The sequence below is a fragment of the Lissotriton helveticus genome, chromosome 4_1, assembly GCF_964261635.1.
Source record: "Lissotriton helveticus chromosome 4_1, aLisHel1.1, whole genome shotgun sequence".
Classification (NCBI taxonomy): domain Eukaryota; kingdom Metazoa; phylum Chordata; class Amphibia; order Caudata; family Salamandridae; genus Lissotriton; species Lissotriton helveticus.
The window spans coordinates 76,399,069-76,421,710 of record NC_136063.1 but is presented as its reverse complement, the minus strand read 5'-3'; the positions used below and the strand labels follow the sequence as shown (position 1 = coordinate 76,421,710).

The window sequence follows — 22,642 nt, the reverse complement described above, 5'->3', positions numbered from 1 at the left end:
CGCTTTATCTTGTCCCCCAGACCCCACACATTCCAGGACATGAGGCTCAACGGGGTTGCCTGCCCTATACTAGCGTCACCCCCCACCATGCTTGTGTGAGCTGAGCGTTCGTCTATGCTTGCAGAGAGCCAAGCAGCTTGTGGAGTGAGTATGAGTACTATGCTGTGATACCGGTACTCTACGCGCGTGTGCCATATGATTCCGGTCCTGACCCTGTAGACCAACTAAAAACCCCACACATATCCTACCCCCAACTCCCCCCCTCCCTGCCCCCCTGCTTAACAGACTTAGAACTGCCCGCCCCCCCAACTCAGCAGAGTGCCTGACCCCAACCCAAAACATAGTACTTGCTCGCTGGGGTGAAGGACTCTCCGATGTCAGCGGCCCCCTACCTTGGCCGCGGAGGCCCTTCGCCCAGTGTCCAAGGCGGCACTGTCGGTCATCTGTGCAGTTAGTTCAATCAGACAATAGCAGTGGATCACTGTTCCCCTTCATCGCCCCCCTCCTGACTTTTGTTCAGAGGGGAATGTGTCTCCGCCTCCCCGCCGGTTGATTGTGAGCCCGGACGGGACCCAGCATTGCGGTGTTTGTTTTGCCTGTTTGAGCGACGAGGGAGGCCTGCCGTCCTCCATCCCTCCAGCCATTCCTGTGCCATCTCCGGGGAATCAAAAAACCACGTTTTGTTGTCCGCCACAATTCGAAGCTTGGCCGGAAAAAGCATTGAATATGGGATCTCCCTGGCTCTTAGTTCTTTCTTTACTTCGAAGAAAGTTCTCCTCCTCCGTGCGACCTCCGCTGTGTAGTCCGGAAAAAAGGCCAGTGTAGAGTTCTGGATCCTAATAGGGGGTGAGGTCCTTGCCGCCTGCAGGACGGCATCCCGATCCCTGAAATTAAAAAGGCGCGCTATGATCGGCCTGGGGTTAGCGCCCGTTTTCTGGCGTCCTCCAGGGACCCTGTGTGCCCTTTCCACTGTGAAAAAATCGGAGAGTCCTTTAGGCTGTAGGTTTTGCTTGATTAAATTCTCTACATATAGGTCCATTGCCCTCGTGTCTTCCGATTCCGGCACACCTATTATACGGATGTTATTCCACCTCGAGCGCCCTTCCTGGTCATCGAGCTTGTCACGCAGCTCCTTATTTTCCTTCGAGATGCGTTCCATACTAATCTGCAGCTCCGACACATCTTCCACCAAGGATTTGGTCTCTATTTCCATATTATTCACTTTCTCCGTCATCTTATGGAAGTCCGCCCGAATTAGTGTGATTTCGGCTGAGATCGACCCCACCGTGGCCTGTACTTGCGTGAGGGCCCGCATGACATCATCCAGGGTCGCCTTCTTGCCCCCCGCCACTTCCGCTGTTTTGCCCGTCTGTGTTTTGGCGTCTGGCGGGGAGTTAACGGGTTTCTCATATGCGAACCGGTCAAGGCGGGATTGCGCCGCTCCGTTTTTCGGCCCCTTGCCGGCCATCTTGGCAGTGGGGCTCACCGGAGGTGAAGGTAGCCGCTAATCCAGTCACCTGTTCTGTCGCACCCCTCTGGCTGTACTCTCACCTGACTTCGCCGGGGCAGTCTCTTGCCTCGTATCACCCCCGGACAGTCACGGGGTCACAGTCCAGTAGCCGTCGTGGCACCCGACGGTTTGGCTTGTTCCTCGACCTCGCTTCCGGTCAATGCGAGTAATGGTGGCATTGATTATCACAGGGCCCAGCTACGTTTTCTCCTCCCCTGCAGCAGCATGCGAGGTTAGCGGGAAGAGTCTGTCGGCTAATGACTAATTCCAGCCGTGGGGCGTCAGAGAGTCCCTCTCCTCTGGAAGTGCGTCCGCTGCGCCCCACCAATGTCTTGTATGCCGACCCTGCTCTACGGCCGTGGACTCTCCCACCTGGCACCCCTGTATCTGCTGCAGGGCCCGTGGCACTGTTAGTTACGCCGGCCCGTGTCCGGGGGGAAAGTCCAGCATGGGTGGGCCCAAGACCCGGAGTCAGCTCAGGGATAATGCGCAATGAGGTCCGGTGCCCGCTCGGGCTGTTTGTCTCGCAATGCGCCCCCACTCAGTGGGGGGCCCAGGAGCTATACCTTGTCTTGCCGGGCGGGGAGAATCTGCCCGTCGACTGCCCCAGCGCTCCGCCGGCGACGTCGGCTCTGCCGCGGCTGGTGCGGGACTCTCTCAGTTTCCTCAAAATGGCGATCCCCTCTCCTGACGTCGCCGCTCCGAGCGTTCCTTCTCGCCCCCGTATGTCGTCAGGGCAGGTTTCCTCCTCTTCTCGGAGGGGTGCCTGGGCTCTCACTCCGGGTTCCCGAAGTCCGGCTGTGATTGCAGGATGCCGAGGTTTTCCCCTCTTCGATGTCGTCTGCGGGCGGGCGCTTCCGGTGTTCCTCTGCCCGGGTCAGTGTATTTCCTGCCGGCTCAACAGTGCAGTCCACACCCCGGCCTTGAAGCTTCTCTGAGGCCCACACGGGGTCTACTCAAAACTGGACTTCCCGACCACGGATTTGAGTCCCGCTAGTCTGTGATCATGCCGCCCGGTCCTGGGCATCGGTACCTTCCCGCCTGGGAAATTTTTGGCAACGGATGAGTGTTCGGATTTCTTAGGAGGCCGCTTCAGCCGCGGAGCTCTCCTCCTATGCTGCCGCCATCGCCGGCTGCTGGCCACGCCCCCTTGTCTTCATTTTTAGATGCTCCCTGATGAAGGGCGGTGGCCCGAAATGCATTGGAGCAGGGTCCAATAATTTGCATTTTTGAACTCTGAATGCATCTTTGAACTTGGAATATTTCTCAGAGATTAAATATGTTGATATGAAAGGAATATCACGTTTGAAAAACTAATGAATACTATGTATGGAAAGAAATTAAATACAGATTGAATCTCTAACACCCACTCCTGTGCAGTTTGCCCATACACACGCCCTACATAAGACATAGATATAGGGCTACGTTCACCATGGAAGATTAAGAAACACACTAACTGTAACAGAGGGAGTGATCTAGCTCCTGAGATGTCCTAGTGACCATATCTATGTAGGCATGACCACCTACAAGGTTAAAAATAGGATCACAGAACATCGCAGCTCGATGCGATGTAAAAAAATGAACACCCAACTCACAAGACACTTTTTAGACAAAGGACACTCAGCCAACAACATTTTTCTGGCTGGTCCTTGGCAAACCCAACTACACCACAGGCATGGGCTCACTAGAGAGGGTACTCTTATATGGAGAGCAGAAATAGGTTTTTCGTCTTAAAAGTGATAGCAAGGGACTTAATGATGATATCCCTTGGACATCCCTTTCCAAGTAATGAAGATTCTCTCTGTTGTGCCCATGACACGATATCTACTTCCTGCGTGGACGGACACTAACTGATACCATTATGGTGCCCCTTTTGGCATCTTCCTCCTTGAGTTCCTTTTGATTATGAGACATATCTACCCGTACTCCCCCCCCTGATTCGTGGTGAGGTCTTGTATTGTCTAAACTGTTCCTGGCTTTATATATTTTCTTGGGGTTGGGGCATATTGGAGTTCCTCTGGCGACTCCAGTTGTTGATTGCTATCGCTTGAGCATACCCAGATCCTGTTTATGTTCCAGGATCGCAGTGGGATGTTCTTCCCATACCCCCTGGAGGGTGACACTACCACGCTCTTTGAGCCCAGGTCCTAAAGCGAGTCACACTTGCTCTTGGTCATTCTATGCTTTGCCATTTGAACAGACTGCCCCTTTCTAGTGGCAAACTTTTATTTACGGGACATCATTACTGAGTAGATTGTGCAGTTGTGCACCACCATTGCTACTCCCTCCCCCTGGCTCTAGTATACCTGGATTTACTACCCTCCTATTCCCAAATGGTGCCCTCACATCTTATTTAAGCTGCAGCACGAGGATGCAGTCTGATGTTTTCAGACTGCAGAGAACACTGTGCTCTTGGTCACGCTGAGATTGTACTACATTTGCCATCTCTCCAGGCGAGCACGAGACCTGGCACACACGCCGGTGAAGTCACCGTATTTCATTGACGTGGAGGAATGGTTGCCCACTCTCCCCAGACATCTCCAGAGGTTGTACCACAGCGTTTTACAGGTGAGTGAGGGGCTACCGCAGTTCATTACAATGGCTGTTGACACGCCTGTAGCTTTATTTTCTGTGTCGCTTGTTTTTGCATTTGGTCCCTGTACTGGGCTGTGAATCCCCCGCTTCAGTGACCCTTTCGTTGATTGCCGGGCCCACAGCGGGTGATTTTTAATGACTGGTGGCCCTCCGTTAATGTCTTAACCCTATCCTGCCATGTCGCATGACTCTTCACAGTTATGCACCTTCCCGCAACAGCAATGGTTGTGCAGCGGGTCATTTTAATAACCTTCGGCAATACCTTAGCCCAACCCTGCAATGTTGCATGACTAACTATAAGTCATGCACTTTGCAGATGGTGATGACTGCTTGGGAAATTCCTCGATGAACCCCACGGAGGGCACACCCCCGTCCGTGTTATTATGTAATTTTCCTGACTCACAAGCATACCGACTACTTTATGATGCAGAACGTTGTCAATTCCCTTAGAACAGCACTATGATGCTTTTGTTGTATGGGGCATGAATATCACACACACCCCAACTAGAGGAGGCTGTAGGTTTAAGTCAAACTTGCAGTCCCTGTTAGAGTGTCCGCGAGGGGTTGCTTTGGACTTGAAGACCCCCACAACACTCACAATTTTTTCTTTCCCCACCTCTGGGGTGATATGAATTATGTCATCATTCCTGCAGGCAGTATCCCGCAGTTGATTATGAGCTTGATTTCGACCAAGGTGTGGGTTATACTGGCGCACTCCATAGGTTTGCATTTATATGTTAGTGCACTGGCCTGATGTTAGAAGAGGGGTTGATTTAATGAAAGAATTTAGAGTAAACATTTCACCCCTTATGAGAGACAATAGTTTTCTGACTTCATAACTCTTACCATGTATGCTCTTTTTGCGGTGTGATGTACTCTATGAGTTGTTTACAATACATATTGTTGTATGCACTTACAGCTGGGCACCACAAGATGTTTTAGAGAATGGAGAGATAATGTATGACTCTAATGCACTTTAGGTAAGCATGACATTTTTTGTACAATAGAGCACTGGGTGTACTGTGTCTGAAAGAATGAAGAGGTCCTTTGATATTAACATCACCTTCTTTTTTCAGTTTACGTACCCTTTGCAAAGTAGAGGATATTGAACGACAGACCACACAGCTCCAGTGATGGCCTGTATACCTTTCCTCCTTTTTTTTCACTTGAACACTTTGCAAAGTGACTGAGCGTATAGGTCCTGACTAATGCCTTTTGGCAGAAACATGTTGACCACATGAATGAGGGTATATCTGCTGAAAACCCTCAATAATCTCTTGTCTTTTAACCTTGTCACTGTGACCACTTGTTAAACTTTCAGTGATCACAGTTAGACAATTTTAGATCACATTCTATCACGGCAACTGCACCAATATATTTTTGCTCATCTTGTTAACAAAACACTGCTGCTCCTTCCCCTTTGGGGGAGTTGTAGCCCACACCTTGGTGTGAGGATGGAACCCAAATGATGAAGCATGTCACCTAACGGTGAGTGAGGGTTCTCGTCCTGAGGGAAATTTCCCCTCCCTTCTCTTTATAAGTACTCACGTTGTGCTTCTTTTTCTTTTCTCGTCTTTTTCATCTTGTCCTTTGACATTTAGCCGGAGGTCCTTCTGTGTGAAAGTACTGCTTCTGAGATGCCTATATGTGTTACATAACACACTTTGACCCCTTCCATCGAGGGTCTTTAGGCAACTGGACTCACTTCTCATATTTTCTGTGGGTGGCTAGATGTAGCAGAGTGGCCCTATCGATTCTTACAAAGACGTATGAGGAAGGGGGTCAGGAAGATCTATACTACCATGCCGTTCAATTGCAACACGCAGCCCTTAGGCTGAATCCAGCTGACAATTGGAGATAAACGCCTGCTGGGTGGAAAGTTGCAGTGAAGCACCTACCTGTGCTCCTGATGGACTCCCCACAACATCCCACAGGTAGTAAGACTTACAGACACAATCTGGCAATGATTTGCCCATACAGTGCTAAAGCGTGCCCTATTCGTCTGAAAACTCCCAATCTGGATATTATAACCCATCAGGCAGATTATGAATAATGTATTCTTCCATGCATGGTGTATGGGCTGGTGTGCTCACCTTGGGGATTTGTACCCTGGAGAGTCCTTCATATCATTTGATGAAGCCTGTCTTACATTTAACCTTGGACCTGGGCATTTTCTACATCAGGTAGGAGAGGCAGAAATCTAGGGAGACTGTACAAGAGAAAAAGGCAGCTAGGGAGCTTAGTGGCACACAACCTGTAGTAGTCATTAGTTCAGGAGGAGACCAATTCCCACCTCAGTGGTCAGCTGCACATTGACCACATATTATATACATTTTGTATGCAAAATAGAGAGGCAACAGAAACAATTTTAAATAGTCACGCTTAATTTAGAACAGATTGTAGATCTTGTTTATTAGTGTAGTATTTTATTTTTATTGTGTGTTTCGAAAAACGCCAGCACGTTCACCTTACAAAGGCTTCATTAGGGCTGAAAACATGATAAACATACATAAATCACATGTCATTGAACAAATATATAGATCTGTGGACAAAAGGACAAACGATCATACATACACTTATACATACTTTCAGCATACTCTTGTCCTGCACTTCAGGCCAGCACTTGATCATGCTGTTTTGTAAAGCTATGCGAATGGACGTCGTGTGCCACTCCCTCCCCCACCTTCCGAAGTCATGAGCAGCATGGGATGCTGACCTGGATGTACCGCTGGATGATAGGGGCCAGACGCAAGTTAATTTCTTTACACACGCAGTTTCCTGTAATGCATGCTGTAACTGGTTCACTATAATTTCCTATAAAGGGTCTAACATACCCCAAAAGACTTACACCATATGACCTCCTCCTGACCAGACAGTTGTCCTCAATGTGGTGATGGTGGGGTAGGCTTTTTGCATTTAGCATGGCAGTGCTGGGGGTGCAATGATTTTGGGACCGGGTGGTTACAGATTTAAAAAGGGCTGTTCAGCTGCAACTTGTACTTGCACCACAGAGCTGCTTCTTGAGCAACATTAAAAGTCCAAAGGCCAGGAAGATGATGTACAAATTTCTGCTACCGGCGCTAGTTCTGACCAGATACAGAATAGCCAAAACCTGGATTGGACAAAGAGCACCTGAATGTGACCATTGGCATAGTGATGTACAGGAATGAGCATTAGCTGAGAAATCTCACATAAAGATTAGTAGGTGAGGCAATAAGGTGGGTGAGGACCTCGCAGTCTGGAGGGATCTCTGTGGCACACTCTTAGATCCTGAGGCCACTATGGTCTCCTCAGATAGCGATAGCATATCTGAAGATGGGGATGATGGACCCAGGCGGATGGTGAAGTGGACTCTCGGTGTGCCTATGTGTGAAGAGATGCTATTTCCTGATTGGGCTCTCAGAAATCATATTTGTGATGGGTTGATATCTTTTTTTCCTGTACTATGCCTGCTATACTGTGCGTCTTGTATTCCAACTACTGCTGTCTGTATGTTTTTTAAGTAGTTGAAACTCTCAATCACTGTTCCATCTACCTTTGTCGTGCCTTTGAATGAATGGTGGGGATTAATGGCTATAACTTTTGTTTTACCTGCGTTTATTTCAAGGCCTCTGTAATTAAAAAATTTTGGGACTCCTCCAGCAGAGTTTGGAGACACATAGGAGTGCATGAGAAAAGTAAAGTATCATCAGCACAGGAGCGCCGATGTTAGCGAATTTAGAGTTGTCACACGTTCAATTCTTCATCCACCCCACCAATACATTAGTTTACAACCTTTTGGCCAGAGTCAGCATCTAACAGGAAGCCACAATCCTTCACCCTATGGGGGGGACTGATAAATGCCAGATCAATGTGTAAAAATGCACAACACATCCATGATCTAATTACGGAAAGGGACCTTGATTGGCTTTTTATTACAGAAACATGGTTAAAATCCTGGTGTAATCCAGACATAGTAACGGCTCTCCCACAAGGATTCCAAATCCAACGTTTAGACAGACTAGAACAAAGGGGGGGGGTCTGGCTATTATCCATCGTGATACTATAACATGTACCATCCAGGACTTGCCAGACATTAAGGGGGCAGAGGCTATGACCTTCCGCTTAAACATACACGATTCCATGACGTTTTCTGGAGCTCTAGTATATCGCCCCACGGGACAACCCCATGATTTCCTGGAGAGTATTGGGGACGTACTGAGCAGTCTCAGGCTCAGATCTGCCAATTTCACATTACTAGGGGATCTAAATCTCCATTTAGACTCCTCTAAAGACCCAGGAGTAATGTGTTTCATGGAAATAATTAATGTCCTTGGATTAACCTTGCTGACCAATGAACCAGGCACAGCGTAGGCCATATATTGGATTGTATCTGCTCAAACTTTAACTTGCTGACTAGTAAATCCCCACTGGGCCAAACCTGGTCAAATCACAAACTCATTCCTTTTGAGCTGACTTCTAATCTGAGTCATAATACCCAAGGAGACACAAAAATAAGAACTACGGGAGGTAACAAACCTGATTGGAAAAAAGTCCTTGCTCAACCAGATCTTCTAATGAACGTAACAGAGACCAAACCCATACTATCCGGCCATACTACGACAGACAATCAACATTTCTGTGACTTGATCACAGCTTTAAGTAAGCAACCAGACCTAATGAAGGCTAAAACTTCAGGTGGCATTAAAAACAAAAGGAGCGCCCCCTGGTTCTCCCCCACCCTGAAGACTGAATTAGGTAAAGTAAGATCATTAGAGCGTAGATGGCGCAGAAGGTATGAGGAAGAAGACCGTAGGATCTATAAAGTAGCACGCAGGCAGTACCATGCCTCAATTAAATTAGCAAACAAAGTCCACTTCTCAGAGGCCATTGCTTCTTCGGGAAATGGTCAAAAAGAAATATTCAGGATTGTCAATAGCTTCACTAATCCTAGGGCACTTGCACAAGATATCCCTCCCTCGCTATCCCTCTGCAATTCTATAGCTGATTTTTTTCAAAACAAAATTCAAGCTATTGTTAAGGATTTCACTCCTTCAACCTCGACCTCCCTTGACAATAAAATGACGGAAGTAAATAGAAAGAGCGACCCTAACAAGCCCCTTCTAAATGTTTTTACACCGATTTCTCTAGAGGAATCACATCAGGCCATTCTTTCTAGTAAATCAGGATCACCATTTGATCCCTGCCCCCCGATGTTTTTAAGAGCCTTGGTCAATGAGGTTAATCCCATAGTTAATGGTATCATCAATTCATCACTGGCGACTGCAGAGATCCCACCTGAATGGATATTAGCCACGGTCAAACCTCTTCAGAAAAAACCTTTACCTGACCCCACGACTCTTTCTAACTTGCGGCCTATTTCACTGTTGCCTTTGTTGTATAAACTGACCGAATCCTTCGTCAAAAGTCAACTTACAACATTCCTGGAAGTCAACAACATCTTGCATTCTAATCAGTCGGGCTTTAGGTCCAAGCACTCGACCGAAACTGCACTCCTGTTCTCTGCTGAATCCCTGCGCTCCGCCATGGACCAAGGGAAGAAGGCCGTCCTGATATTACTCCATCTATCGGCGGCCTTCGATACGGTCTCCCACACCATCTTGATTGACCGTCTACTTAGCTCAGGGATAGGAGGAGTAGTATTAGACTGGTTTAAAAACTTCCTTAGCCAAAGACGACAAATCACGGTGTTAGGCGAATTTAGCTCTGATGAGAAATCCATCAGCACAGGGGTACCTCAGGGCTCTACCCTGAGCCCTGTACTTTTCAATCTTTATATAGTACCCCTGATCGAGCTCATTTCCTCGTATCAGATCAGCACCATATACTACGCTGACGATACGCAGCTCATTCTGGTACTTGACAGGGAGCTACCAGGAGCTGAAGAAAACCTTAAAACATGCCTGACGGCTACATTTGAATGGATGAAGATCAACCATCTTAAGTGCAACTCTGGGAAAACAGAAATCTTACCATTTGGTCCTCAAAATCTGTTCTCCCCTAAGCAGTGGTGGCCTAAAGATGCTGAAGCTCCCCCAAATACCATCTCTTCTGCCCACAATCTGGGCGTTAAGTTTGATGATGCACTATCATTCAAGCAACAAGCCATTGGGGTAGCCAGTACATGCTTACACATCATCAGAATGCTTAGAAAGTTTTTTGACCTCCTCCCACTGTCCACTAGGAAAACGTTAGCGGTGGCACTCATTACATCAAGACTGGACTACTGCAACAGCCTGAATGCGGGAGCCAATAAGTCCGTGCTCCACAGGCTGCAGATGGTCCAGCATGCCACCGCCCGCTTGGTTCTGGGCTGGCCCAGGAAATCATCTGCTTCAGCTGCACTACATGCCCTCCACTGGCTTCCCATTCATAAGCGTATCCTGTTTAAAATCTTGATCATTACTTTCAGAGCCTATCACGCACAAGGACCTAGGTATCTCTCACAAAACTTCAAACAACATCTCCCCATCCGGAATCTGAGATCCTCTCACCTGAATCTGCTAGTTGTCCCAAAATTCAGACTAGCCACCAAAGGTGGAAAATCCATTGTGGTGCTAGGCTCCAGAGCATGGAACAAACTGCCTCCTGCGCTCCGGCAAATCTAATCAGAATCTCTTTTTAGGAAAGCTTTGAAGACCTGGGTCTTCACGCTTACCGACGCTGCCTGTAGAGCTTTAGTGTAAGGGTTTCTGTTTTTGGGAATTGCTCCAGCTAACCACCTTTCTCACTCTGGGTTGGTATCAAGCGCCAAGATGCTCCTTGGAGTGATAGACTGCGCTATAGAAGAGCTATTTTACATTACATTACATTACAATTGTGTGTGGGCTAAAACACAACACTGTCTTACCCCCAACTAATCAGAATCCTGTCAGTAAGGTCCCTACCGATAGTCCATCTGACTTGGGCATATGTGTCAGCATGAATTTTAGTTGATATAGATAAAAGATCCTGAGGGATAGTAAGCTTTCACAGGACTTCCCCCCCATTTCGTGCCTAGGAATGAGGTCAAACGCAGCCACATAAAGATGGTCTTTTCGCAGAATCATACATTTTGTTCAGATTACAGAAAATCTTTGCTTCTGGGCCCGGTTACTGAGTTTATATTTAAAACCAGTCTAGAGGGCTGTAGAATCTGGTGGGCCTTCATCCAGGTCTGAAGCTTGGCTAGAACTGGTCTGGAAAAAGATTTTCTGAGAAGTATCTTGAAAGTTTATGGACATATCATTTGCTGGATTATCTTTTGGGTCTTTTCTTGTATATACGGACTATAATAGCCCCCTTCCATAACTCTGGGGGGTTATCCCTGGCAACAGCTTTTGTTAGAGTATTTAGATAGGGGATCCAGACTTCAGGCTCTGAGATAAACAAATCTCCAGGGATGGCATATGGGCCTGAGCTTATTCCCATCTTCATAGAGTATAATGCTATCTCAGTCTCTTTAATTGAGAAGGTACCAACACGATGCTGACACTCAGTGCCCTGAGGTTTCATAAGTTTGGCATTAGACTCAATGCGTACCATATCACAACTCTTAAAAAGATTGGAAAAATGGGCAAGCCACTGGTCTACAGTCACAAATGAGTCAGGTTGGGAGGCACTGCTTTTACTGCCAGAAGCCATAATTTTCCAGAAAGCTTAGGTGTCTTTCTTTTTAAGGACATCATTGAGTTCAGCCCATTATGCTTCTTCTTACTCACTCCTGCACACCCTTAGAGTGGACATTTAGACCCTTCTGGCATTGGCTAAATCAGGTTTGGAATCATTTCTTCAGCATCGATCAGCCCCTGCTTGGGCATTCTACCCTCCCTATTAAACCAAGGGGGAAGGTAGTTTAGAGAGATGGTGTGTTAGCATGAGTGGTAAAAAAAACTCTCTCAGTAAAGCAGAAAAATCAGTAGGGCACAAAGAAAAACCACACCACTCGAGGTCAGCTTCATTGAAGGAGTTAAAGAAATCCGACCAGAGCCAGGCCTCCTTCAAACTACGTTTCCAGTTATCTGCTGTCTGAGAGGATGGAGGGGCCCTTCACAGGGTCAACTGGTCCTTACAGTCAGCTGTCAAGTTAAGGGAGATTACTAGTGCTGGAGTTGATCTGGAAACCAATTAACTGTCCGGCTCAAGGGGCACCAAACTTCAAGAGGCTGTATCTCAAAACTAGGCTGTTGTGATTAGGATTTAGGATTGGTGGCAGCACCCACCTAAACGGCTAATTTACAAGTTACTCAAGGACACTGTATTTTACTGTTAGGGTGTAAGTGTGACTTCAGAACACAGTATATGTTGTGCAGTTTTCATGTTTCAGTTCCTCTCCCCTATTCACAGTAGCTCCTTCCTCATCCCACTTTTCTGTCTTGTAGCCACCTGGCTGTGACAAACTCACTGATATTTGTTTCTCATTCACAGAATCAGAGGTGTTACTGAAGAGTCCTACGGTTCTTCTGCGCCCAAAAAGTCCTGGCAGCATTACCAGAAGAAAAAAACTGTATCAGTGTGATGAGTCTGGTAAAATATCCACTTGGAAGCTTAATCTGTATACACACTCTACAACACGTTCTGGGGGAAAACAGTGAATTAGCTTAAGCAAGACCTTCGTACAGAGCTCATCTTTATGGACAGTTTGAAGCTCCATAACGTAAACAATATTTATCAGTCTACGGAGTGAGAAGTATTTTGTTTAGAGTTTGCATCTAAGGCAATAAACAATATTCATGTAGTGAGTTGTGGAAAAGCCTCAGTCGGAGCTCATATCTGTACATGCATCAGATGATTTATATGAGACTGAAGCATAGAGGTGCTCAGAGTGTCTCATCATTTACATGCTAATGTCTAATTAGAGCATCCATCAGAATACCAATAATCCGGAGAAACTATACCATTGTAAGGAGAATTAGAAGAGCTTGGTTCACCAACGTAAGCGGGTGAAAAACCTTAAAATGCGTATATGGGAGAAAGCAGTTTACATAGCGTGAGAAAAGGTGCACAATGGGTTCTTTTCTGCACAGGCATCAAAATGTTTGTTCTGAGGATATGTCATACTAGTTTATGGAATGTGGGAAAAGTTTAACTGAGTCAAAGGGATCATCAGAATCCATACTGGTGAGAAACCCTCTATGTCCTGAATGTTGACAGGCTTCACTCGCAAGACAAATATGTTAAGTCACCAAAGATTTTGAACTTGTGAGAAACCCTGTTGGTTCACAAAATGTGGCAAACACTTCACTCTGTCAAGCACATCAGCGAATCCATACTGGTGAGAACCCCTACAACTTCTCTGAATCTTCCATGAACAGCATAGGCTGGTGATGTATCAGAAAAGCAATACTGGGAAGAAACCCTTTCAATGTACTGAATGTAGGAAAAGCTTCACCCAGAAAAGAACACTGATCGTACATCAGAGAATCCATACCGGTGAGAAACCATTTCAGTGTACAGAATGTGGAGGGCGCTTCAGTGTAAAGAGCACACTGATGTCACACCAGAGAATTCATACTGGGGAGAAACCATTTCAGTGTACAGAATGTGGAGAACGCTTCAGTGTAAAGAGCACACTGATGTCACATCAGAGAATCCACACTGGTGAGAAACCCTATTGGTGTACAGAATGTGGGAAAAGATTCAGTGCAAAGTGCACCCTGGTGCAGCATCAGAAACGCCATTCTGGTGAGAAACCATTTCAATGTACAGAATGTGGAAAAGGCTTCAGTGTAAAGCGCGTACTGTTGTCACATCAGAGAATCCATACTGGTGAGAAACCATTTGAGTGTACAGAATGCGCAGAAAGCTTTAGTGTAAAGAGCACACTGATGTCACACCAAAGAATGCATACTGGTGAGAAACCATTTGAGTGTGCAGAATGTGGAGAACGCTTCCGTGTAAAGAGCACACTGTTGTCACACCAGAGAATGCATACTTGTGAGAAACCATTTCAGTGCACAGAATGTGGGCAATGTTGTGTTACAAGATCCCATTTTTTAATCCATCACAGAATCCATACTGGTGAGAAACCCTTTCAATGTACTGAATGTAGGAAAAGCTTCACCCAGAAAAGCGCACTGATTGTACATCAAAGAGTGCATTCTGGTGAGAAGCCCTATCAGTGTACAGAATGTGGGCAAAGCTTTACTATGAAAAGCAATTTGTTGAAGCATCAGAACATCCACACTGGTGAGAAGCCCTTTCAGTGTACAGAATGTGGGAAAAGATTCAGTGCAAAATACAACCTGGTGCGGCATCGGAGATGCCATTCTGGTGAGAAACCATTTCAATGTACAGAATGTGGAAAAGGCTTCAGTGTAAAGTGCACACTGTTGTCACACCAGAGAATCCATACTGGCGAGAATACCGATCAATGTACAGAATGCGGAAAAAGCTTTGTTCATAGGTCGCGTTTGTTGGTACATCAGAGAATCCATACTGGTGAGAAACCATTTCAGTGTACAGAATGTGGGAAAAGATTCACTCGTACAAGCACACTGCTCGCACATCAGAGAGTCCATACTGGTGAGGAGCCCTTTCAGTGTACAGAATGTGGTAAAAGCTTCAATTATACAAGCACACTGCTTGCACATCAGAGAGTCCATACTGGTGAGAAGCCCTTTCAGTGTGCAGAATGTGGGAGAAGATTCAGTGTGAAGTACAACTTGGTGCAGCATCAGAGAATCCATACTGGTGAGAAACCTTATCATTGTACAAAGTGTGAGAAAAGCTTCTCTCTTAAGAAAACTATGTTAAGTCATAAAAGAATCCACACTAAAACCCCTTTGAGGCAACAGAATGTGGAAAATACTTCAATCTGAACAGCACACTGTGAAGATATCCACATTCCATACTGTGGAGAAACTGTATAAGGTCATAGAATGTGGAAAAAGCTTTACTCAAAGCAATGTCTATTCCAGCGTTAGAGGGTACATATTTAGTCAAGGCAGATTTATTGTGAGAAATCTGAGAAAAATCCACTCTTGAGAAACCCTGTTTGGGCACAGAATTTCGATAAAGCTTCACTCAGACAAACAAACTGTTCACACGTCAGATGATCCATACTATTGAGAATTACCATTGTACAGAATGTGGACAAGGCTGCAGTATGAAGTGCAACCTGGTGACTTGAAAGAAAAAATCTTTCCAAACTGAATTTAACATCAAGGAGATTTTGCAATGACAGTCTCTGGTATTTCCTGACTGAAGTATTGCAACATAATGAGCCAAGAAAATGTTGGAACATAATCTCTCCAAGCATGAATGCAGTTAGGAAATTTGTTTCAAGTCCAATCTCACATTATTATTGTTAATCTTACAAACAGGAGTTGCACAAAAACTATTAGGTGTAAGAAAGTGATGAAACCTTAAATGTTTGGACATTTTGAGAGTTGCCAGTTATTACAACAGTTATTACAACTAAGAGACTGAAAGTTGTCATGGGCAGGAAGCTAAGACATCATGAAATGAAATGCAAATATTTATTCTTAAAATGATATGATCTCTTGATCCAGTTAAAGTTTATTGTTGGGCCACTGCACTGAATCAATTGCTCTCCCGTAGGGCTTACGGTCACATGACAGGAGCAGGAGGGCACTGGTGTCTGTGGCTGAAGGTCAGGCTAATGCTGTGTTGGGCCCTGGAGGGGCAAATACCCTAGATGTGGTGATCTCCGAGGAGGGAAACCCCATTCTCTCCCATCCATCTGTACTGTTCTCACCCCATGTCTGCTGCAGGGGAGGCATTGGTCCAGCCAGAACGTGCCAGGAAATAAACAGTGACCAACCTTGGACCAGACGGGTGGAGAGGTAGAATGTTTATTGGGATCTCCAGGGGTGTCCTTATACGAGTGCAAGTGCTTTGCCCGTTATCATTAACCTGGTCTGTGTCTTTTTAGAGGTGGTTCTTGACAGATTCCCTACATGCTTACTGTGCTGCTTGCTGTGATCTGCTAGTTTCTCAGCCCTTCGCTTGTCAGTGGCCTGAACAATGTGACATCACTGTGGAGCATGAGAAGGAATTCAGGTCCTTTCCTTTTTTATATAGGCTGCCTCACCATGGCATATGGAGAAAAGCCATTGGAGATAGAGTTTTGGTGATTGTCTTTTTGGCACACAGTGCTGCACCTCACTTTAGGGAATATGGTTAGATGAATATTTGGTGTGGCAAGAAGTGTGGTCGTGCATCCATCTGTCATACGATAGAGGAGAGGGGCCTGCACCCTCCAGAGGAGAGCTGGTTGTTAGTTAAAGTTGATTTGAGACAATAGGGCTACTGAAGAGACTGGTGTGCTTGTGCCCCTGGTCTGTAGACTTCCTCATCCCCGACTTTGCAGTTAGCCATCCTATGCATTGGCTTTTAAGGTTTAGTAGCCACCCTTACTGGATTCAAAGCAGTAAGTGGTCAGTCATGGTGGTCAGAGTGTAGTGGGCAAATTTGAAGTGAAGGTGGCTCCGATGCGGCTTGTGACCCTGTGAATGCTGTGGCACAATTCTTCCACTGTCAAGTGATTGACATCACTGTTATCAGGGTAGATTATTATTGACCTTTAAATTGGCGTTTGTCAAATGAAGAAACTGCAAATGACCACACAAATATTACGTTTTAATGAGGTTTGTATAGGGTTTATTGGAAAAGGAAAAAGTCCGAAGCAATCTATATGAGATATACAAGTCTCTCAGGTGGATAGGGAAGATGAATCTGAAAAAAGCGTCTCACTCGTAAAGAAAGAAATGTGATCTCCTCTATCAGATTCCATAGGAAACTTTGTGTCCAAGCATTTCCTCTCAGCCAAAGATGGAAAGACAATCCGGCAAAGTAGCGCCATAAATAATCCAGAAAAAATAAGGGTTGATTTAGGGGGCCAAAACAGTATGGATATTACTGACTCAATAGGCTCAAGCTTCAGAACAGAAGTAGTAAATGATGTTTGAAGCACATGGAATTTTTGTAGATTAAACACTAAGCTGCGACGAGTGGAGTCTTTGGTGAATAAATCATTGTCTCCTTATTTTCAACAGGTGAAAATATAAATCCAACAATGTCCTCTGCCTCACTGAGGTTAATATTGCTTATGCAACGTACTCTAAGAGGTATTTTAGAAATGCTGGTTGTATTAGGTAAAAATCAACGGTACTAAATGAAAATCAACCGACCCACAGTTTTCTACTGCAAACTCTAACTGAGGAATTACAAAAGAGGAACATTTGCTTACTTACTTTAATAAGAACAGTAAACAAGACTCGAGAAATTATACATAATGTTTTGTCAGGAACTTTGGTAGAAGACCATGCTCCAGATGTCAATATGGCCTCAGGTGATTTATCTAATAAATATTTAGGAGGAAATGAGACGGAACATATCTCTTATCAGCCAATGATGGTTAGCTTACACTTTATAAGAGTGGGTAAATGAACCTCTCTTCAAACTTTAATCTGTCCTATTGATGAAATCAAAGGAAATTACATCAGAAGGGGCAAACAACATTGAAAAAAGATCCTCTGTTAAAAAACGGGGAAGGGAAGAATAAAGAATGGTTATGCCAAGAGTTCTCAGTGCCATTTTTTAAGAGAAACTAATATTGATAATTGCAAAATAATATTTGAACTTGACTGGCTCCTTTGACCGTGTTATAGAGCTCAAAGTCTTTATTTTACTGCACTGAATAATGAAATATGGTTTTGACCATTGATAAGATTTTTTGGAACTTCCACTGTGCTATAGAGTTCTAAAACTCACCAAAGACTTATTCTCTAAACTGTTTTCATACTGAATGAACATATTTATTTATGTTTGAGGTATTTGTCAAATGAAAGTTAATTGGTTACATAAGAAGCACTTTTGAAATATTATATTAAGTTTGCTCAAACCTCACGTGAAGCAGTAATTTTGGACACGTGTTATTAATTCCCAAATTGAATACATACCCTTAATAGAAATGTGATGTGTATCTCTATTCTCAATAACTGATTGTCATTTCCTAGGATGATTTAAAATATAGGTGTTGATATTATAATGTTATGGATGAAGTGATGTTTACCATAAGTTACTGTCACTATAATACATTTTTTCTAATTTAACACTTATGAAGAACCCATTTTGTTGCTAAATACATGTTGGCTGTGGTAGTATTAAAGTGCTCTTCAAGTTTGCTTTTGTTTATTATTCCATTAATTTCATATGATTCATAGTGAATATCATCACATTATTTTCATCTTTATGGACATGACATCATTGCACATAGATACTCCTATGCATTTCGGGGAGAACGAGGCCCTTCCTCAGGGAGTAGCACTAGAAAAATCAAAATTTAACTTGTATAAGTTTATATGAAACAAGACAAATCAGCCCAAAAAGTGTCCATGCATGAATCTCAAAAACGTGATATGTACCAAATGTGTTTTGGTGCCTCAAACGAACTCAAAAACCAAAGAAGGTTGAAATAAACTTACATGATCCTATTTTTACGCCCTCACGATCAGTACAATGCAAACAAAGCTTGTCTTATTTTTCATTGTAATGTTTCATATAAACTTATACAAGTTACATTTTGATTGTCTAGTGCTACTCCCTGAGGAAGGGCCTCGTTCTGCCCGAAATGCATAGGAGTATCTATGTGCAATGATGTCATGTCCATAGAGATGAAAATAATGTGATAATATTCACTATGAATCATATGAAATTAATGGAATAATAAAGAAAAGCAAACTTGAAGAAAATTTTGAGTGGAATCCTCCTTAAACAGGTTTTTCCAGAGGAGAATGATGGTGTGCACATGGGGATGCTCCCAGTGATCCACTGGTAGCACTCACATTAATTCTTTACTTGACGCCCAAGGCCGGAGGACGCCACCCACGGAGCACCCTAAACCATTTATTGAACAAAGAAACTAAAAACGTACACAACAAGGCTGTGCATCTAAGTGAAATTTCAGTAGTATTAAAGTGAACATTACATTGACATGTGTGAATATTATGAAAAAGAAGAGTTGAAATAGTGGGACTGTCTTCAATCTTTGACATGAAGTGACAATTGGCTTCATAGATGATAAATCTGCCTTCGACTGGGTTGATAGGGTGTAGCTTTGACAGAAACTTGCGCTCCTCATCATCCCGGATCCTTGCTCGGGGCCCTGCAGTTGTTGCACCACGACACATGGGTCAGAATAAATAATTGGGGATGTATCGCGTCTGACACGACCTATAACCACCACGCAAGGCCTCAAGCAAGGTTGCGTTTTTGCGCCCACACTAGTCAACTTGTTTCTATCTGATTTATCTCCGGTCCTTAACTCAGTAAATTCTCACCCGCCCAAATTGGTTGGCTTTTGTCTCTCAAACCTACTTTATGTAGACGACCTGGTTCTCATCAGTAAAACTAAGATTGGTTTGCAACGTCTCCTGGACGCAACTGCCACATTCTCCCCTAGGACTGGTCTGCTGATCAACAATAAGAAATCCAAGTTTTAATGCTTTAATATCATGCTAAATTGTGCCTTGGTCAAATTCATTCAATGTTTCTCCAGGAAGATAAAGGCCCAGGATAATGCAGGCGAAGGGCTGAGAAATGAATAGGCCACTACCAGGCCCAGGAATCCCAGGTCTTTGATTACACCCCCCTAATGACATCCCCCCTTCCTACCAGACACTATCAGACATGTCATAGCTTACACTATCAGGTTAGGAATTGCAGGTTTCTAGCTAAGTTCACAAATCTTTTTACTTAATCAGTGTAACAATGTAAACTCCCCGGCTTCTTTTTACTTTTCACATGCATGCAGTTTACATTATAGCACCACTGTGTTAGTAATATGTAAAACCAGCCAATTTTCTATGTCTCCATGTTTTTTAACTCGTATTGTTTTAAACATGTATTTTACAAAGACGCTACTTCTATGGAACATGTAAATGTGGAATTGATGCCATTTACCTATGTTGCGAAGGTTTTATCTAATCATGCAATAACTTCTTTAATAAAAAAAGAGACAATTGGAACAATAAGGGATTAAGACATGGACAACAGACAATGATTCTTTTAAATGTATACCAAGTTATCCTGCTGCAGGAAATTTACCTCCAAGAGAACACGAATATTGGAGAAATTGTATCAATATGTAAACCCAGCCATGTTAAGGGACAGGGTTGATTTAGTAGTGGACTTTTAACATTGATATACACAAGAATAATAAGAAAGGTAAGAAGGATAGAAAGTGTGAGTATGTGGGCATACATGTCCGTGGTTAAAATTCAGTTAAAACAAAATCAAACCGAAATGTTTATCTTAGCTAATGTATATCTCCATAAGGATATAAAGTCATTTGTATAATATCCCTCTCACTAACTTTTCCTCTGTTTCATCCTCACTTGGGTCTAGCATTATTTGGTATTGGTTGAGCAGCATTGGCTTAATAAGTTTAAATGGTTGCTATGCTCATGACAGTCCAGCCAATTTGACATTTAGGTTTGGCACTCATCACTATTCAGTTCAAGTCTGTTTTTGTCCCCTGCGATACATTTAACCTCTTTTGTTATTTTAATATAATGAATTGTGAAGAAAGTGGTTTTGGGTTTTACAAGGAACACATATTAAAGGAAGCATTTTTAACAGAAAAGGTTTTAATTTTGTTTATGGATTTTGAGCACCCGTCTAGGTCCAAATCAAAAACAGGTGCTCAAGGAATTTCAATTATCACATGCTCTGGGTAATAATTACATTTATTTTCCAAATAAATTATACTGATTTGCCTCATTAATAGAGAACATACTCGCATGTTTTCAGAATTTCAGTTGTAAGCAGAAAAATTGTGGAATAACCACACCACTAAATATCCAGGGTGGTTCAACAAAGAGTGTAGTTAAGATAAGAAAGTGCTGAGACAATTTCAGCATTCTTTCAGGAGACTGTTAAGAGGTAAACTGTGCTCAGATCATGGGGTTGTAGATTCAATATAAGTATCTCATCAGAAGAAAGAGTGAGTTTTTATAATAAAAAATTGAATGAAATGTTTGAAGATTTTCAAGCAGGGGATCAAAACACATTCTGACGACTAGTAAACGATATAGATGATGCACATGAAGTAGTTCCTTCCTTTGTATCTGAAGAGGACCAGGTCTCAGATGTACATAATGTATCTTCTTAAACCTTTATTAAGGAAAAGCAATATAAGTATGGTGTTGACACCAACATGCTTGAATTATTTACCAAGGAGCAAATTTCAAATACAATAGCTGAGTGTAAGCTAAGTAAGGCTGCCGGCCCTGACAGCATTACAGCAATTGTCCTAAAAATTAATGTTGATGGTGGTCAGAAAACTTTGAGTTGCTAGACAGATGGATAGTAGAATCGGATATTATCTCATGTCATGGAAGGTCTTTGTAATAAAACCATTACTGAAGAAAGGTAGAGTCACTGCAAATTACGAGTTAATTAGTCTTTTGGATGTGTCCACTAAATTCTGTCACAAAATACTAATAGTGTTGAAGTTTCGGTTACAGAAAAAAATCTACTACGTTATTGAACAGGGTGGCTTTTGGGCAAGCCCTTGTACTACTGATCATTGTTTTGCCCATTAAGCTATAATAAAAAAGGTCTCTTAGATCAGGGACTGTGCACTTGCTGCAGGGACTTCTGTATTGCTTTTGACATATTGATAGAGGGGATCTATGGGGTAAACTACTCACCTGGAATATCCATAGGGACTTATTGTCCTAGACTGAAGCATTGTATAGTTTATGTTGAACTCAAGTGGAGATGGATCTGTTGGTCTGCTTAAACAAAAAGATAGAAATAATCAATGGCCTATGTCAAAGATATGTTAGCCCTGATTCTTTTTAGCTTATATGTGGCAGATCTTCTTACAATTTTAAATAATTCAGATTCCTTATACTATGATCGGGTGTTCCGGACTGCGAGGACGGCAAGCAAGGCCTGGTGGGGCAGATGAGCCCATTGGATTTGCGGGCGCTATCCCTGTCCTATTAGGTGACCATGGGGTGTTGCCGACCACCTGCTGAAACTGAGCTGTGAAGTGGTGATTGCACCCTGTACTGCCATCTTGAGTGCAGTTGGGATGCATTGGAAACCCTTGCGGCTGCCGTGAGGGATTGTGGTGGTCTCCTCTGGAGCTGAAGAGGACCGCAGTGGCATTGCGGGTTGCCTGCTTCCGCTGTTGTAGGTATCGGTGACTAGGCTGGATGTCCGAGGGTGCCTAGACCCCAAAAGATTCTGTTGCTAGTGTGCGCTGCCTCCCCTTGGGACAGAGGGGGGCTGTTTTGTCCAGCAGTGGCTCTGTGCGCTCCTGCCCTGAATATTATACATGCAGGAGTGTGCAGATGCTATTGAAGTGGGGCTGTACTTACTTCAAGGGCTGGAAGTGCCATTTGGCATTGTGCTGCTGCCTTGGGAGCCTGCTTCTTTATCACTGGAATGGTCTGTGGTCTGACAACTGAACATTAACATTAAGTTATGTCCACCCTTGGTGGCAAGCGCGCGGTCGCCAAGTAGAACCTGCCCTTGCTCACTAAATATTCCTGGAATTTGTGCCAGGGGGTCGAAAATTCT

At 44.0% G+C, this 22,642-nt stretch overlaps 1 pseudogene across 1 annotated transcript in view; it reads left to right on the top strand.

The window, feature by feature from the left end:
- Positions 1 to 17,628, top strand: part of LOC144828346 (uncharacterized) — a 37,633-nt pseudogene extending 20,005 nt beyond the window's left edge. The window contains exon 2 of the transcript XR_013610428.1: positions 12,512 to 17,628. The product of XR_013610428.1 is annotated as an uncharacterized LOC144828346 (transcript). The remainder of the gene's footprint in view (positions 1 to 12,511) is intronic.
- Positions 17,629 to 22,642: the final 5,014 nt, after the last annotated feature.